This window comes from Amblyomma maculatum, chromosome 3, assembly GCF_055883805.1.
Source record: "Amblyomma maculatum isolate TAMU_Amacu chromosome 3, ASM5588380v1, whole genome shotgun sequence".
Classification (NCBI taxonomy): domain Eukaryota; kingdom Metazoa; phylum Arthropoda; class Arachnida; order Ixodida; family Ixodidae; genus Amblyomma; species Amblyomma maculatum.
In genome coordinates, this window is record NC_139346.1 from 125,894,670 (window position 1) to 125,912,409 (window position 17,740).

At 43.5% G+C, this 17,740-nt stretch overlaps 1 long non-coding RNA gene across 3 annotated transcripts in view; it reads left to right on the forward strand.

Moving 5' to 3' along the window:
* Window positions 1-17,740, forward strand: part of LOC146195960 (uncharacterized) — a 90,853-nt gene that overhangs the window by 58,897 nt on the left and 14,216 nt on the right. The window contains exon 4 of one of the 3 annotated variants that reach the window (XR_014705611.1): window positions 10,861-10,960. The exons of 1 other annotated variant lie outside the window; for it this stretch is intronic. This is a non-coding gene — a long non-coding RNA (uncharacterized LOC146195960). Of the gene's footprint in view, window positions 1-8,962; window positions 9,282-10,860; window positions 10,961-17,740 lie in introns of those variants that run through there. One more of the 3 variants, XR_014705613.1, reaches the window with a different exon arrangement.

A 17,740-nucleotide genomic window follows, 5' to 3' on the forward strand; every position in this document is an offset into this window, starting at 1 on the left:
GCTAATATGTTGTCGTCAAGAAAGGTTTTTATGCAATTAGCTAAAATATGTTCAAGAAGTTTGCAGCATGATGAGGTCAATGATATAGGGCGATAATTAATAAACAATGCGGCATCACCTTTCTTATGTATGGGTTCTACACGGGCCACCCCCCAGTCGGAAGGCAGACTTGAAGACAAGAGAGAAGCTCGAAAAATGATGGTAAGAAAGTGAGAAATCATTTCAGCATAACGATTTAAGAATGAATTAGGTAAATTATCAGGGCCAGGACTTGCTCTTGTTTTAAGATTCAACAACATTGCAAACACACCAGGTTGAGACACAAGATCATGTATGGCCTGTGAACAAGAAACAGGAGTTACAAAATTATCTGGAGGTGTGAAAAAACACGATGTGAAAATTTAAATTAAAATTTTCAGCAATATCTGTCTTGTTGCTGAGCAGCGCCCCCTCGTGCCTCATCGAAGGTAGGGATTTCTTCTTCTGTTTGCTGAGCAAATTCCAGGAATTCTGAGGGGCATTATGTATAAACTTCGGCAAAATAGTTTGAAAGTAATGGCGCTTAGCAGCCGCTACTGCTTTAATCAAAGAAACCTGCTTCATTTCTATGGTGTTGCGGGGAACATGTACTCTTCTTAAGCGTTTGAGTCTTCTTTTTTGATGCAAGATATATCGCGTAATCCAGGGATAAGATTTGCCAGTTCTTTTTATTCTTGATGGAATAAATGGAGTGATACAATATGTGGTCATGTGTTTAAATTTAGACAACAGAACAGACGGGTCACTACCTTCAAAGCTGCTAAGACACCAATCTAATAATCTAGTACGCTCTCATCCCTGGCACGCGAGAAATCTTTTACAAATACGGTTTTCGACTGTCCTTCAAGTTTATCAGCAACAAAATCCTTGATGGATCGAGACAGTAAATGTTTCAAGAGAACGGCTCACAAAAATCAAGTCAAGAACGGAATTAGATGAACCATAAATACATGTAGCTTCTCCTACTATTTGTTTTAAATTGTTACATAGCATGATATGAAACAAATTGCCAGAATGTGCGCAGTGTCGTTGTTTAGAAGTCTGAATTCTTTTTTTTTTTTTATCTGCTCACTGTGTCAGTCATTCTGTCGTGTACGTTGCGATGGCAGTTTCGCTCTTGTGTTTGTAATGTCATCCCATGAAAACATTTGGCCCGCCACGACCCACTTATCACTCCATAATTTAACTTTCATTTTCTTGTCTCTTTCTGGTTTGGCACTCTCCCATAAAAGTTTTCGTTTCCTGACGGTTTCTTTCGAATAGTCGTTTTGAATAGACACATTCTTTTCTTTGAGCTTGTATGTCGTGGCGCGCTCAACCCGAAGTCTTTATTCCTGCGCAAAACGACGAGTTATAGACGACTCTACGAGATGCAAAATCATTTCGCAGAGGTCTTCTTTACACTCAGATGCAGTATCATGCTCGTGCGTGTGGTCAGTTTGGCTTAAACTATTATGGAACGCCTGCGAGGCGCTGTAGACGCGAGCGGAATGTCGTGGCGCGCTCAACCCGAAGTCTTTATTCCTGCGTAAAACGACGAGTTAAAGACGACTCTACGAGATGCAAAATCATTTCGCAGAGGTCTTCTTTACACTCAGATGCAGTATCAAGCTCGTGCGTGTGGTCAGTTTGGCTTAAACTATTATGGAACGCCTGCGAGGCGCTGTAGACGCGCGAGCGGAATGTCGTGGCGCGCTCAACCCGAAGTCTTTATTCCTGCGTAAAACGACGAGTTAAAGACGACTCTACGAGATCCAAAATCATTTCGCAGAGGTCTTCTTTACACTCAGATGCAGTATCATGCTCGTGCGTGTGGTTAGTTTGGCTTAAACTATTATGGAACGCCTGCGAGGCGCTGTAGACGCGAGCGGAATGTCGTGGCGCGCTCAACCCGAAGTCTTTATTCCTGCGTAAAACGACGAGTTAAAGACGACTCTACGAGATGCAAAATCATTTCGCAGAGGTCTTCTTTACACTCAGATGCAGTATCATGCTCGTGCGTGTGGTCAGTTTGGCTTAAACTATTACGGAACGCCTGCGAGGCGCTGTAGACGCGAGCGGAATGTCGTGGCGCGCTCAACCCGAAATCTTTATTCCTGCGTAAAACGACGAGTTAAAGACGACTCTACGAGATCCAAAATCATTTCGCAGAGGTCTTCTTTACACTCAGATGCAGTATCAAGCTCGTGCGTGTGGTCAGTTTGGCTTAAACTATTACGGAACGCCTGCGAGGCGCTGTAGACGCGAGCGGAATGTCGTGGCGCGCTCAACCCGAAGTCTTTATTCGTGCGTAAAACGACGAGTTAAAGACGACTCTACGAGATGCAAAATCATTTCGCAGAGGTCTTCTTTACACTCAGATGCAGTATCATGCTCGTGCGTGTGGTCAGTTTGGCTTAAACTATTATGGAACGCCTGCGAGGCGCTGTAGACGCGAGCGGAATGTCGTGGCGCGCTCAACCCGAAGTCTTTATTCCTGCGCAAAACGACGAGTTAACTCTACGAGATGCAAAATCATTTCGCAGAGGTCTTCTTTACACTCAGATGCAGTATTATGCTCGTGCGTGTGGTCAGTTTGGCTTAAACTATTACGGAACGCCTGCGAGGCGCTGTAGACGCGAGCGGAATGTCGTGGCGCGCTCAACCCGAAGTCTTTATTCCTGCGTAAAACGACGAGTTAAAGACGACTCTACGAGATCCAAAATCATTTCGCAGAGGTCTTCTTTACACTCAGATGCAGTATCATGCTCGTGCGTGTGGTTAGTTTGGCTTAAACTATTATGGAACGCCTGCGAGGCGCTGTAGACGCGAGCGGAATGTCGTGGCGCGCTCAACCCGAAGTCTTTATTCCTGCGTAAAACGACGAGTTAAAGACGACTCTACGAGATGCAAAATCATTTCGCAGAGGTCTTCTTTACACTCAGATGCAGTATCATGCTCGTGCGTGTGGTCAGTTTGGCATAAACTATTATGGAACGCCTGCGAGGCGCTGTAGGCGCGAGCGGAATGTCGTGGCGCGCTCAACCCGAAGTCTTTATTCCTGCGTAAAACGACGAGTTATAGACGACTCTATGAGATGCAAAATCATTTCGCAGAGGTCTTCTCTACACTCAGATGCAGTATCATGCTCGTGCGTGTGCTCAGTTTGGCTTAAACTATTATGGAACGCCTGCGAGGCCCTGTTGACGCGAGCGCAATGTCGTGGCGCGCTCGCGGCTGGCGAGGTTGCGATCCGGGTAAAAAGGAAGGTGGTTAAAAAAGAAAAAAAAATAGGAAAAGTGCAGGGATGGGGCGGGGGAGGTGGCGGCGCGCGCCAAGTGAAAGGAGAGAAGAGGGCCCCCCCCCCCCCCCCCCCACCGCGCTCCCCACCGAGCGGCAGGATCAGTTTTCGCCCCTCTTCACGACGGGCCACTGGTTTGACATTGTGAAAGGAGAGAAGGGTGGGGGGGGGGGGGGGAACGGGGGGGGGGGGGGGGCGACGTCTTAACCGCAGGACGTCTCTCCTTTCCCTAGGCGCGCGCCGCCACCACCCCTGCCTCCATTCCTGCCTTTTTACTGTTTTTTATTTCTTTTCTAACCACACTCCTTCTTACCCTGATCGTCGGGGGTGCGAGGAGAATTTCGGAACGCCAGCGAGGACCTTGCCCACAGAGCTCCACCCGACTGGTCTTTTTAGGAAACATCATTGGTACGATGCTATCGAAATCATTTTTTTCTGAACATTTATTGCAGAATTATATTTCGCACAAATCGCAGTCTCTAAGCGTTCGACGGGATTTTAAATCTAGGCCTCGGTGAAGAAGAGCACAACTTTAGCCATGTTATTATCTAATTCCATCCCCTAATTTTAGCGAGTAGGTACAACGTGATATACAAGAAATTTATACCAGAAAAATATTATGTTTCTTAACATTGAATGAGATTTATGCTTCAATTGGACAAATATGTGAGCAGGTTGTCACATTACCTAGAAATGTTCACCTAAACTACAATATAACAAGGTTGTTTCTTCAAATGGAATGGGAAATGAAGCCAGCGGGGTTTCCTTACAGTGTTTGAGCCGACGTCTCATCTACGTAACTGCCTTCTTCCTCTGCATGGTCGCATGCTCTCTGCATAGGGGCCACATGGTTGTGTCACCAAAATTTCTGATGAAAGATAAAACAGCCTTAAATTTACCAAAATGTATTTATTTTATTTATTTGAACATACTGCAGGTCTATCCGGCTATTGCAGGAAGGGGTTTGGAGGGCATAGTGTCGAGAACAAGAAACAGAACATTGCAGAATAATAGAGGCGGCATGAAAAGTACAAACCAATAACAAAAAAAAATACAATACTATGCAAAAAATGACCTCTTGCAATTCAATAGTCGTTAAAAATATTTTTTACGGAAGAGAACAGTAGCACCAAGCAACAAATTTCAGGGTTTCATCATTCGAAGAAAAAACTGTAATAAAACTGCCAGTACGGCAAGACAGGGCGCGATATTGAGGTGATGGTGTTTTCTAGTAGTAGATGCCCTTGCCAGAATTAGATACTTATCCGAAGAAATCCGGAGAGAGAGTTATTAATACAATGTAGAAATGTCAGCGATTCCGTGAGTCGGCTATCTGAGAGGGAAAATTTCCGAATGGCAATGCGCAAAGTTTTGAGCGATTTTTGCCGAGTGGGCTTATGTAAAATACCAGAGATATATCTCTCCTAGGAGAATCTTCACGTCCGCCAATAAAGGCAATCATCCAAACTATCAATAGTTCTCCTTTCCCTAGTTTTTATAAGAACCATTTCAGTAAAAGAAAAGTTTTCATTCCTCAGTAAATTCATTACTTTATTCAATCTCGCAACTTATTTGCAGCACTGCGGAGCTTCCGCATAGCTCTCTTGTTATCCTAATGTGAAGACGAATAGTCCCAAAATTCTTGTGAAGAAGTTTAAATAGTTTTGTAAGGAAATAATAGATAAAATGAAAAGTTTATTGAACAGTATATTCGGAAAGGGCAACGACCGCCTCACGTATTGAGTAATTTAGCACAAAAAGTCTGCAACAAATGAACACTTGTGAGCTTCCGTGCGAAATGATGCCCTGTTGTTTGCAAATTTGATGTTCAGTCGGCTGTTTTTTCTTCTGTATATTTTAGTCACAGTTACTGATAACGACACTAAGTTCAAGGAAATATCATTGCTTCAGCCGTTAAATCCATAATCGGGTTATGCCTAAAACAAAAAGACAACATGATGCATATAACAAAATTTTCTGAGTAGCACGTTGCTTGTAGAATTCATTGTTGTGAAGGCAGATATTAAATTTCTGTTACTTTGGATAGCTTCAAGACCATCTTGTTGACATATTTCTGCAGGGCGTCCAAGTGGGGTAACTAACAAAGGGAAAGTTATTCCGCAGAAAATGACGTCCCGCGGGGATTTGAGCATTCTTACTTGTTTATAATAAGCAATTTAGCACAAGTTTCAATTTGCCGTTATCATCTCTTGTCATCGTTTTCTGTGCCTGTGACAGCTTCAATAATTAGGTAGTTTTTATGTCAGGTTATTTATCTATTATGCAATTCAAACATGTCATCAGCCGCGTTTTTAACTGACACTGATGGAAACCACTTTGTGAATCTAGCAAACAAAACACTCAGTATTGTATATCCATGGTCACTGGAAAAATGCATTTCTAATAAAATGCACAATAGTTAAAGCTCTCCGGTTCGGTCCAACCGCACCAGCATTGAATATTGTCGCTGTTTGGCATGAATATAATCACGAAAACAAATTTTCTTTTCTGTTATGTGACTTGGCTTTCTCTTTCAAGAGATTAAGTTAATGCACAACCATCCTGATTACCTGCGATGCCGGCATGCAAAGCGTTTGTTCTATAATGCACTATTTGATTTGTATTTATATTACCGCCGAGAAAACTGCATGAAAAATGCTCTTCAAACTTTGGTCGTTATGCAAAAAAGTACCTTGCGCTTAAAATGGAGCCAGTGCAGGAATGAGGCAGCAAGAGTATTGAAAACAGGCGAATGAGTAACGGCTGCCATGCTACCTCGTCGCCACCAAATGGTTTGATCTGTTAAGTCAACATAGTGTCTTAAGACGTAAAACCACAAAGGGTCAGTGCGGATAGGGTCGCGTCATACACATCGAGTGCCGCTTGAAGCGCGCTGCCTCCGGCCCTCGTAGCACTGACATATCCTGATTTCACTGATGGTGGTAGAAGTTTTCACCAGCACCATCTGAAAGGCATTCACAGCAATGCCCCTGAGAATGTGATGGATCTTATTCGCTTCTGATATGACCGATATGACGCGTTTAAACAGTTGTACTCACCAGAGTAACTTGCGAAGGTCTTGTCGGTGGGCTGAGCACTATCACTTAAGCGTTGTTCAGCACGAAGCTTGTGCACTGCAGCTCGGACAAATACTTCTGCAAAGTTATTAAATTCAGACCCTCGCAATATTAGAAGTCAGCCTCGTGGTAGCGAGGGCAAAGGTTCGCCACGTCCGCTAGATAGAATATGACGTTAATGATTTGTAATTGTAATTTTTAGCTGCTTACTGTTTCATATGAGGACTGTCAGTCGTCGGCATCTTGGTCGGCTATCCCATCGAAGAGGCAACGGTAGTGCTGCCAGAAAGACGAAATAGGTCGCCCACATTCTGCCCCAGCAGGGAACTATTTTTACCTTTTTGAAAATACTGCAGTCAATACATATAAATGGCCCATGCAGGAGGACATCAGTCACAAAAACAAAAATATATTAAATAAGCTTATGGTTCTAAAAATAAATCACGTACAAGAAGAATTCATAACGAGCGACACGCGATCAATACAAGAACTCACGCTCAAACTCTGACAATGTCGCTCGCCGAGAAAATGGGCAAAGGCACGAAATTCCACTCAGTGACATGTCTTGGGAAAAACAATGATTGAATGTATTTCTTCTTGCAAAAATAAGAGCGAAGGAGTTACAGTGTGTGTGTCTACTCTTTCTTTTACAATGCGGCTTGACACAATCTGGTAAGTGTAACTTCATGTACCGTCTTTAGCAAAAGTAACCAGGCCGCAGGGATTTCTTCTCAACCATGTTTGGTGCCCTTGATCTATTTTAAAAGGCAAAAAATCGCCTTATCAGATAGGAGTGATGGACTTTTTGTCCGCACAGGTGATTAATAATTTCGCATGCCTGTAAAACGCTTAACTACAGGGCTCAGGAGCAAATCGGGCAGCCTGGCTACTTTTGGCAAAGACGGTACCTTAGATGCAGTTAGGCAAAAGGCGAGACAACTAAATTTTTGACGTGATTTGAGAAAGTGTACGTTATGCTGCAGCGTTATTAAGTTAGGTGAACCCTACCTTTTAGATTTACAAAACATGAACCGAAAGGCTTTTTTTTTGGATCCGATAGAGCTGTAGTATATCTATTTTATGGTTTAGGATCCCACACAATGGCGGCATATCCTGGTTTGGCTCCAATGTAGGCATTATAGGCTGACAGCATTGCTTGGACAGGTGCCCGAGCAATGCTGTGGCCAAGGAGCACGGCTTACTAAGAGCAGAAGAGCAAATGGCGGATATGCAATACGACTAAGTTAGCTTATCAGTAAGCATGACACCACGATATTTACACGCGTCCACTTTAGCTATAATATTGATGATAAGTAAATAAGAAAACCTGTTGACTGCTTTCGGGAAGTACGAGGTTCAATCCCCGGTATCGAAAGGCACCCACCAGTTTTCAATGAGTACAAAATTTTCCTCGGCATGGTGTTTGGCTCTTCTGGGGTGAACAGCTTTCGAAAAGGGCTCATGGAGCAAATATAATGGTTCAAAAAAGGCCATATACGGGAATCTGCCACGATAGACGGACTTATGGTTGTCCGATGGTGAAACGGATCACAGGTACCACCTGCTCAAATATTTGGGCCATCACACATTTCCGAACCATTTCGCACCACGACAGCCGATCATCAGGCCGAGGAAAATCTTGCAGCCATTGCGAACCGGTGGATGCCCGGTGGCATCAGGGATCGAACCTGGTAGCTCTGTTATGCGAAGTGGATGGCCACAAGGCCACCGCTTGACTTTATTCTGTTTAATGCCCTTTTTATTCGTCTTGGCCGGCCTTATTGGCTGAACAGTTGCCCTCCGTGGGACTCCCTGTCTTTGTTGTTTCGTCAGCTTGTGTATTTTGGTGCCGACTGCTCGGCTGCTGGGCACCTTATCGATTAGTGCAACATCGAATGAAGTTCATGGTCAATCATCTAGCCTTACTTGCTCCTCTGGTGGCCTACACTAGGCGGAGCTGCGAATTCAGGGATGGCTTGGTACCGCTTGTACAGCTACCATAACATAATCGAGACACTCATATTTGCATGGACTTGAGCGGCGGCCCCTCGGGAGGGTTGCACTGGAGTCCTCTTCACTTGCCACTTACACACATCAGTCACCTTTGGACTAACCGGCTGCTTCCCATACCCTTCCTGAACTGTGCAGTTCTGAGAAAGCCATGACCTTCCGCGAAGATATCATTGCGACGATCCTGAATTCTCCGCACTAACTTTCCACCACTGTTCGCGCAGAGCTTATCAAGATCGTAAGCGAACTTTTCGAAAGTCCTAGAAGTTCTTCGCTGTAACGTGTGGTGAAGGTATGTTCAGAAGTCGTTCTCGCCACTGTAATTGAAAGAAACAGCAATGTTGAGACTCCTAAAGCCTTGGTTGCTGAGTAGTGAATGTAGTTCATGGAGGCTGTGTCCTTTGTAGCTGTAGTGCGCGGGCAGCCTAATCAGAATCATTCAGAAGACGCCAGGCGGCGTCGCGAGCAGTCTGCCAGGCGATCCTGGTGAATCGCTTGACAGCTTGACTCTGTGATACCCAGTCCTTATCACTTCATATTTCTGGCCTCTATGCAGCCCTCTGATTCTTCACGACATAATGCGGACTACTGTGCTCAAGCATAACATCAATTCTGACGCAGACGACACCGAACCGGTCCCTCTGTTACACGCCAGCGTAAGGTCCCAGTCATCTCCAAGGATCGCTGAGACCTCGACCGCATTAAGGAGTTGCTACCATATTGAGGTCGCCTTCGCTTCGATCACTGTCCGAGTCCCTCAACAGAGAAATTCTCACGTGCAATCTGCTGGATTGGACGCAGATTGCAGCATCGAATACCTGATTGCTGCCTGAAATCGGCCGAGCCCATTGCTGCAGTTGTAATCTGCCGCCTTTAAGGTGCGTTTCTCCGATAAAGAGGCAGTACTCATAGACATGCTTTTGAAGTGGACCCTGATGCGTTTCGCAACTGGATGGCAGCCTGCGTCACTGTGCACGCGTCACTGTGACCTGGCTGCCAATCGCATTTGTTGAGGATTAGCACCTTCCCCTTTTCACGCACTTCTCGGAGTGTGCACATAGGCTGAGTAGCTGACCATATGCGGACGATCCCATAAATGCTGTTTGTACGCATTATACTGGACCCCACCGCATCAACACCTGTACTGTGCGTCCGCTGCACCCCTTCGTTTGTTGTGCCGCATTCCGGCACGTCGGGAAAATATTGAATCATCCTGCTGGCAATGGAAAGTGTCCTGTCTTAAAGAAAAAATAGCCCATATTCGACCGCGAACTAATTACGACGAGAAACGTTAGTCGCGAAGATTTCTCAGACCACGCACCGCATTGGATTTGCAGAAGTTTTCATCAGAAAAAGATAGGTCGGCAGCAGTTTTTAGACACTCATGAACACAACCCAGGCTTCATCGCCGTCCAAGAAACAAATTGCACACCAAAGCTGAGAGGTTAATCAATATTCATGCAAAAAACATGAGATCAATATGAAACTCCATGCGTAGCCACTTTAGTGATCTTAAAATTATCCCGCGGTTGATCACTCTGTGACACAACACTCGAATATTTCACTCCTCTTGCGCAAGCTGCAGACACGCTGCAGATGAATGTCAAGCGTTTTTATGTTGAATGCATATAACCCTCTGCAAAACAACAAGATAGACGGGTTTGAACAGCACTTTCACGCTAACTCAATATCAATAAATCACGTCAGAATTCCTTTCTAATTATGGGTGATTTGAAAGCGTCACATCGTTCGCGAGGTTAAGTGACTGAATATCCTAAAGGTCGTAAGCTTTAAGTGTAGGTCTTCTGCTCCTTTTTAGTAGAGATCTGTGGGTATGACTAGATTCTTTTTTTTTTTGCCGCATCCTTTCCATTTTCCCCTTTCTACCCATCCTCACGTTTAGGGTAGCCTACTAGGCACCGCCTAGTTAACTTCGCTGCCTTTATATTCTTGTACATTCCTCTCTCGCGTTAAAGAAAAAAATACGCCTTTACAAAAATACGTCTTATAATTTCTAATATCAAAATATATATGAGCAAAAGTGCGCATTCATTCGCCATGAGGATGTGGAAACAAGCACAAGCGTCTACACGTCAATATTACATGCACACATAAGGGTTCTTTGTAATCAAGATAATATTCGCGCATGTCTGTTAGACTTGCGAGCTCAAGTATTGAAATGAGTCGCGAATATTTCAGATTCTCGTTTTTTGTTGAAATGTGAAGAACGTTCCCGCATTGTTACAAAAGATGGCTGCAAATGTTTCAGTTGAGCATCCATTCTCGCAAACTGCGATCACAAGCAGACGAATACCACAATAACAAAAATAGTGACCAGAGGTGTGAGCACATCACTTTCGGTAAGCGTCATAATCTGATGTTGCAAACGGTAATTTTATGGTGAAAAATATGAAAAAGAGAATGTTGCAAAACATGCTTTTTGTTTTTCCGCAGGTGAAAAACATTGGGAGGTATACCATAAAAGGAAGCCTCCCATCTATGAATAACGTGTACAATAATGGCAAGAATTCCCGTTAATCAAAATAAATGAAAGCATTTATTCAAATGATGCTTGAAAAAGAAAACTGCTGGGTTCACGAGTATATTTCGTACCATTCGGCAAGAAAGAATTCGCGTACCGAACGTTTATTCAACATATCTTACTGCAAACCACCTCAATGTGTTCGGATATTTCTGACAAATGGCGCGGCACTACCAAAAACGAAATCGCGCGAAGGATGAGTCCGAAACTGTTGGTCTGATGTCGTGCCATTAAACAGATATAAGACGGGCAAGGGCTTCAGCAGCAATGTTATAGGGTTACTGTACGCAACATATTTCCAGAAGATTTCCGCGACACCTTGTTTACGGAGTTGTAACGGCCAACGTTTGAATAGCTTGGTATAGACAGCAATCTCGAAGAACCTACGCCATTGCCTTGCGAGTACTCGGTGATACTTGTGTATTATAGGCGGGCGAGATGTAGATACGCGCTACCACATAAAGATCTCAACAAAGAGGCGGGTATATGGCGAAAATTACAGACAGGGACGTTCTCTAATCGTTACGTACGAAATATTACGAACCCTACGGCATATCCGCACTTATGCCCGTGGTATGGTGAAAAACCAGGTGTGGTGTCCTGGAATAACGACACCAACCAGTGCTGAAGGCTCCACAAAAGGAGCAACCGCGAAGAATACCCTCATCAAATAAAGTTATTCAATCAATCAATCTACCCTTGCATATGACTCATCGTTTGCCGAATAATATTGTTATGGCCAAAAAGAAGGAGCGTTTCTTAGTGTCCATTCTGAATGTTTGTGTTCAGCAGAACAATCAATATTGTTTTTCTAAAAGCGCAACGTTGCTTGCAATAAGTTGTGCTTTCCATAACGGCATCGACGCTCTTCTTAAACGGCTGCGCATTAGTTACACCCCAGTGAGGTGTGGCTAGTAAGCAGAAGGTGCCGTTTACTGACTGTGTGCAGTGGAATTGTCTAAAGCGATTCCACGAATGTGCACTTTTTATTTCGGGAGTTGAGGAGAAAATGGCTTGTTTTGAACAAAACGAAGACCAGGCGTATGCCATTGCTATCTTAGGGCGATAAATTTTTTTCGGCAAAAAAATTCGACGCAGATACTTCAGACCCCTTTCGTGTAGGAATGCGAAAGCATTATATCTGCGCTAGTGAATTATTTTCTAGTACAACTTTTCTTCTATTTGTATTTTGTATCAGTTTGTATTTTATTGTCATGTGGCAGTGATAATGTCGTAGAGGACGAACGAAAATTTTTGCGTAGCAATGACAGAAAAACTCTGGTCTGAAAAAGTACGGAATACGGAAACATTTATGCTTACCTGGGGCCATTCCAGCCTACTCTCGGTTCATCTCGCGTTATAAAGAAAGCACCAACGGCGCATTTCACGATACCGAGCATGCACAGATAGCATTAAATCCCTTCGTGTGCCACAAGTACAGTGACAAGGCCGAATATGGGCGGCTGTTGAAAACCAAGAAAGATTTAAATGGTTTGCGTCTGTGTTCAGACGCCGCGGTTGCATATTGTCCATAGGGTACCATGCTTCACAGTTTGAAGGCACAGTAGAGCTGTACAGATAATTTATTCGAAAGCACATCACTAACAAACCTCTAACTTGACTACCTGTTGCATGCTAAGTGGAAAGCAAAACGTCATGACTCTATTAAGAACCCCATATGATGAAGGTTTGCGTTGCAGTTTTGATGCGAATTATGTGGTGTCGGGAATTTCCAGAATGATTGGGCATTTTGCCTGATATCAGATGATTGAGTTACTCTTTCTAAAGTAATGCAGTTTTCATACTTGCAGCAAAATTAATGCCTTTTATGATCGGTATTCTGCCAACGTTTGTATCCTTTAGCTCCGTGAAATGGGCATCTTGATATTCCATCCCCTGTCGGTCATTCGAGCATTAACGTATTCCGCTCATTTGTTTCTTTTATTTTATATCGCTACCAATTCTTCCTTATCGAGGATTTTAATTGGCACTTCAGTCTCTGCACCGAGATATGGTTCCCACGTAGTTTTGTTTGCTAGCCAAAAGGGGGCGACCTTTTATGTGGAACTTCCCGTGTTATGCGGAGTCTGGCACGCTACAATTACTACTGACGGAAGGAACTTGCGCCTCATTAGCATTAAACGTTACGACATGTCAAGCGGAAATAACAGGTGAATAAAATCAGATATGCAATATTAGCGAATACATATATATCATGCTATGGGTGGACACCATATACCCAGTGTTTTTAGAAGGCTCACATTTTTATGAAAGGCAACTCCCTTCGAATTTATTTTAGCAGTGGCGCTATATAGGGTTCTACCGCGGACACAAAGTAAGAGACTAAACGCTTCAAATAGTTCGTCAATTATATAAATAAGTAAATAGACTTAACATTATCTTTTATGTTGTGTTTGAGAGATTTAGAACTTCTCAAAACACTATAATACAAAAAAACAATTTTGTTAAAATAGTCGTAACGCGCTTTTAATGACCCAAAGATATCAGCCTAAAAGGCGACCTAACATCATAACATTGTGCCAACGGGCGCGTCCGGCATAAATGAGCGCGTTGAGACCACATTTCTAGCCAAATGGCTGCGCGCATTGAGTACCGACGCTGTAGCTATTAGAGAGGGCACAATAGAAGCGACATTCACAACGAACTGCGGCGCGCCCTTCGGCTCCAAGGGGATACCAGCAGAGTGATGATTTTTTTTTGTCGAGTGATCTACATCACTCACTGCGTTTTTGCTTAAACTGCCCATGAGCGTGACAGCTGTTAGCCTAGCAACTTGCATAAGAATTTTTTTACGATTTTTTTTCTCGGCTATACGATTTGGAGGACAAGCTGCAATTCTGCAGATACAACATAGCCCCTATTGTGAAAATTGAAGAAGTAAATAGCGTATTCAGATATTTAGCAAACAAACTGAAGCAGACTGCCGCTTACCTGGGATCCGGTGTAGATCAAATATAGCCCCCGAGCTAAAATAAAGTCAAAGGCTCTTGACTTTACCTTCAAATGTAAGGCCTGAAAGAAAGCTGATATAAAGATTGACCTTTTATTGACATCCTTATTTCATAAAAAGCTTGTGATAGGTACATCGATCCAGTCGGTCTAGATAGACTTACAGCTATACTGTTCTTACGCCCGTGATGAAGAATAGTGATGAAATAAATATTAAGTTAAGACTCAGAAATCTGCTCGTTATACTTAATTTATGGGAAATTTTGTACAACGATATATAAGGTAGTCAATAATGAAGCTGAAAACTGGAGTTTTCCAAACGGGAAATTTAGTTTACAGTACCGACAAATAAAGTGGATATTTCAAAGTTCTTTGAGTTTTGTTTTCCGCAGTGCACATTAAAAAATGCGCGTACTGCACGGGGAGCTGTCTTTAAAATAGAGACCATTTGCTCAGCAGCGGTGAGTGCGCAAAGAGAGCTATTATTTACATATGCATTCCGGAAAGCCCACCCAACAATACTTTGTTTACGGATATTGTTTTTTAAAGAGCAAGTACACCTTTGTAGTTTAAGGTTTCTGATTTCGACATATAATATTTCTTACCGCATGAAATAAAAGGCAAATCGCAGATAAAACAACGCAATCGCTAATCCCAATAGATGCTCGTCTTGCTGCCTAAAATGTGTATAGATCGCTCAGGCATGCGAATGACGGGACGCAGCAGCTTGAGCAAAGCTGAAACAAGGGAAGCATACACAGAGACAATATTCAAAAACTTTGGCGAAAACTGGGTGACAACAATTCTGCAGTTGCGTTATTCATTCACTTGTGCAGAAACAATGCTTGAAAAGCTGCAGCGGGAAAGGTGTAGAGAACAGAACGGCGCATTGTTAGGAGGAATGTGAAACCAGATATTGTCACGTGGTGGTGACAAGGTCGATGCCACAAAGGAAGAGTCGGTGATTGCACTGAAGAAACTCTATATTATGACTTGCGCCCGCAAAAGAACTAGAGAGAGAGAGAGAACTTTTATTTGTCCAACAGAGTGACTATCCCGCTCTTCGGAGGTTAGACCCGGAAGGTGGGACAGTCGCCTTAGTTGCAGGCCGGTAGTTCTCGGACTCCGGCGGCACCTTCGGCCAGTCGAACAATTTCTCTTTGGGTTCTTGGGTCCGAGCTTCGCAGAAGGGTCTACCAGGTGTCTTTAGTTATATATTTAGCCGTGCTTGGTGACTTCACACATTCCCATATTATGTGATCTAGTGATCCCCTTTTCTTATATAATGAACATAGGTCTGATCGTATTTCTGGCCATATATGGTTGACAAGAACTGGGCTCGGGTATGTGTTTGCTGTAGCTTTCTCCATGCTACTGCTTCCTATTTGCCTAACGCGGAGTCTGGTGGTGGTAGGACCCTCCTGCTCAGTGTGTAGTGCATTGTTATTTCGCTATAGTTAACCAGGTCCTCTTGTTTGCCTTGTTCCGGTGGTACTCTTCCAGCCCGGTGTGTGAGATCTCGGGCTAGATTGTGTGCCGCCTCGTTTCCGGGCACGCCTTCGTGAGCTGGCGTCCAAACATGGGTGACGACTCTTTCTATTTGGTTTTGATCGAGGATTATACCCTCGATCTTTGCTATTACTCCAGCGGTGTAGCTCCTGATAGCGCTTTTGCTGTCACTGACTATGTATTTTGCCACGGTCTGAGCAAGAGCTAGTGCTATTGCAGCCTCTTCCACTGTCTGTATAAATTTTGTTGTTATAGACACTGTTGTAACCATTTTTCGCTTGCCATTCAGTACGACTGCATTCATTTTTTCTTTGCCGCAGTATGCAGTGTCTAAATATGCAATTCTATCTGAATTTTCCGCCTTGAATCTCCGTGTCTTTGTCTCGGCCCTTTTCTCTCGTCTTTGCTTATTATATTCAGGGTGCATGTTCTTTGGTAATGGGGGAATATGGATTCGTTTCCGGACTTGCGCTCTCATTTCCTCTGTCGTGTCCCAGTATTCCTTCAGTTGTATACCTATTTCCCTCAATATGTTCCTTCCACACTTAGTTTTCTCTAGCCTTCTTTGTTGTGCAGCTAATATTGCCTCAATTATTTCATCTCAGGTGTTGTGTATTCCCAGCATAATTAGCCTGTCCGTGGAGGTAACTGCCTGGAGGAGTAGTGCTCTTTTAATGCATTTTCTGATCATGCTATCGACCCTGTCTTTTTCGGCCTTTTTCAGGTCTAAGTATGGCGTGGAATACCTGACCCTACTTATTGCGAAAGCTTGTATGAGCCTTAATAGGTTATTTTCCTTAAGGCCTCCCTTTTTATTAGCTATTCTCCTTAAGGAAGGTTTGTCGTTTGTATGACCTGTCTTTCCAGTTTCTTTATCTTTTTTCCGTTGTACCCGCTCGTTTGGAGGACCATTCCTAGCACCCTCATTTGTTCGACTTTCAGGACTGCTTGTCCCTTCTCTTCTATATGTACGTCCACTTGTTTTTTTCGCCGTATGTGCTTCGGATTATATATAAACAACTCTGATTTTTCTGAGGAACATTTCATGCCCGTCTCTTTTGCATATTGTACAGTGTTGTTTGCCGCCTCTTGCAATTTTTGCTTGATTTGAGCATCGCTGCCTTTGCTTGTCCAAATGGTTATGCCATCCGCATAAAGGCTGAATTTTATGTTTTCTATTTTAATTACCTTTTTTTTTGGAAGTCCACGCTTGGATACGTTGAAAAGTGTGGGCGATAGCACCGCTCCTTGTGATGTGCCCCTGCTCCCCATTTCGAATATCTGAGATTCTATCCTCTCGTATCTTATTTTTTCTTTTCTGTCAGAAAAGTTCTTACATATTCATACATCCTTTCCCCTACGTTTAGTTCCTTGAGACCCTGCAGAATAGCATCGTGTTTTACACTGTCAAATGCCTTCTTCAGGTCCAATCCTAAGATAACATAACCATCTTTTGATCTTGATTTTACTATATCATGGTGTATCCTGAGCATAATATCTTGCCTACTAAGATGTTGCCTAAACCGTATGACCTCCTGGGGCCACAGCTCATTCTCCTCCATGTATCTGGTAAGTCTTCTCTGAATCACATGTTCAAATAGTTTACCTACACATGATGTGAGTGATATTTGTCTCAAATTATCGACCGTGGGAGGTTTTCCGGGTTTGGGTATTACCACTATCTCAGCAAATTTCCATTGCTCTGGGATTTCCCCTGTTTCCCACCATCTCTGCATGAAATTAGCTCCACTGCCGAGTCGTTATCCAAGCTCGTTAGCATCTTGTTTGTTATCCCATCCGGCCCTGGGGCCGATTTTGTCTTTAGTCAACGGATTTCTGCTATCACTTCAGCTACCGTAATGAGGGCATCTAGTCGCTGGTTTGGGTGTCCCTTGTAGGTTTCTAATTTATCTTTCCTTACTTCTCCGATGTATTTGTCTTTAAGTTCTTTAAGGAAGTCATCATCGCTGCCTCATAATGGTACCCAGCCTTTATCAACTTAATGGAAGCTTGCGTTTTAGTTTTCTCTGGGTCCAGCATGTGTCGCATTATACTTCATGTCGTAGCCATGTTCCTTTCGTTTTCCATTTGATTGCACCTGTCTCCCCAGTTTTGCTTGCATAGGTTTTGTGCGTGGTCTTCTATTTCTTTGTTAAGATTCGCTATCCTCCTTCTAAGACACCTGTTCCATTTTTGTTTCTTAGGTGTTTTTTCGAGACTCTGCTTGGCTTCGCACATGTGCTATAGCCGGCTGTCTACCACCTCTGGAGTATCCTCCCCCTGTACAATTTTGGTGCGCTTTTGGACGTCTTA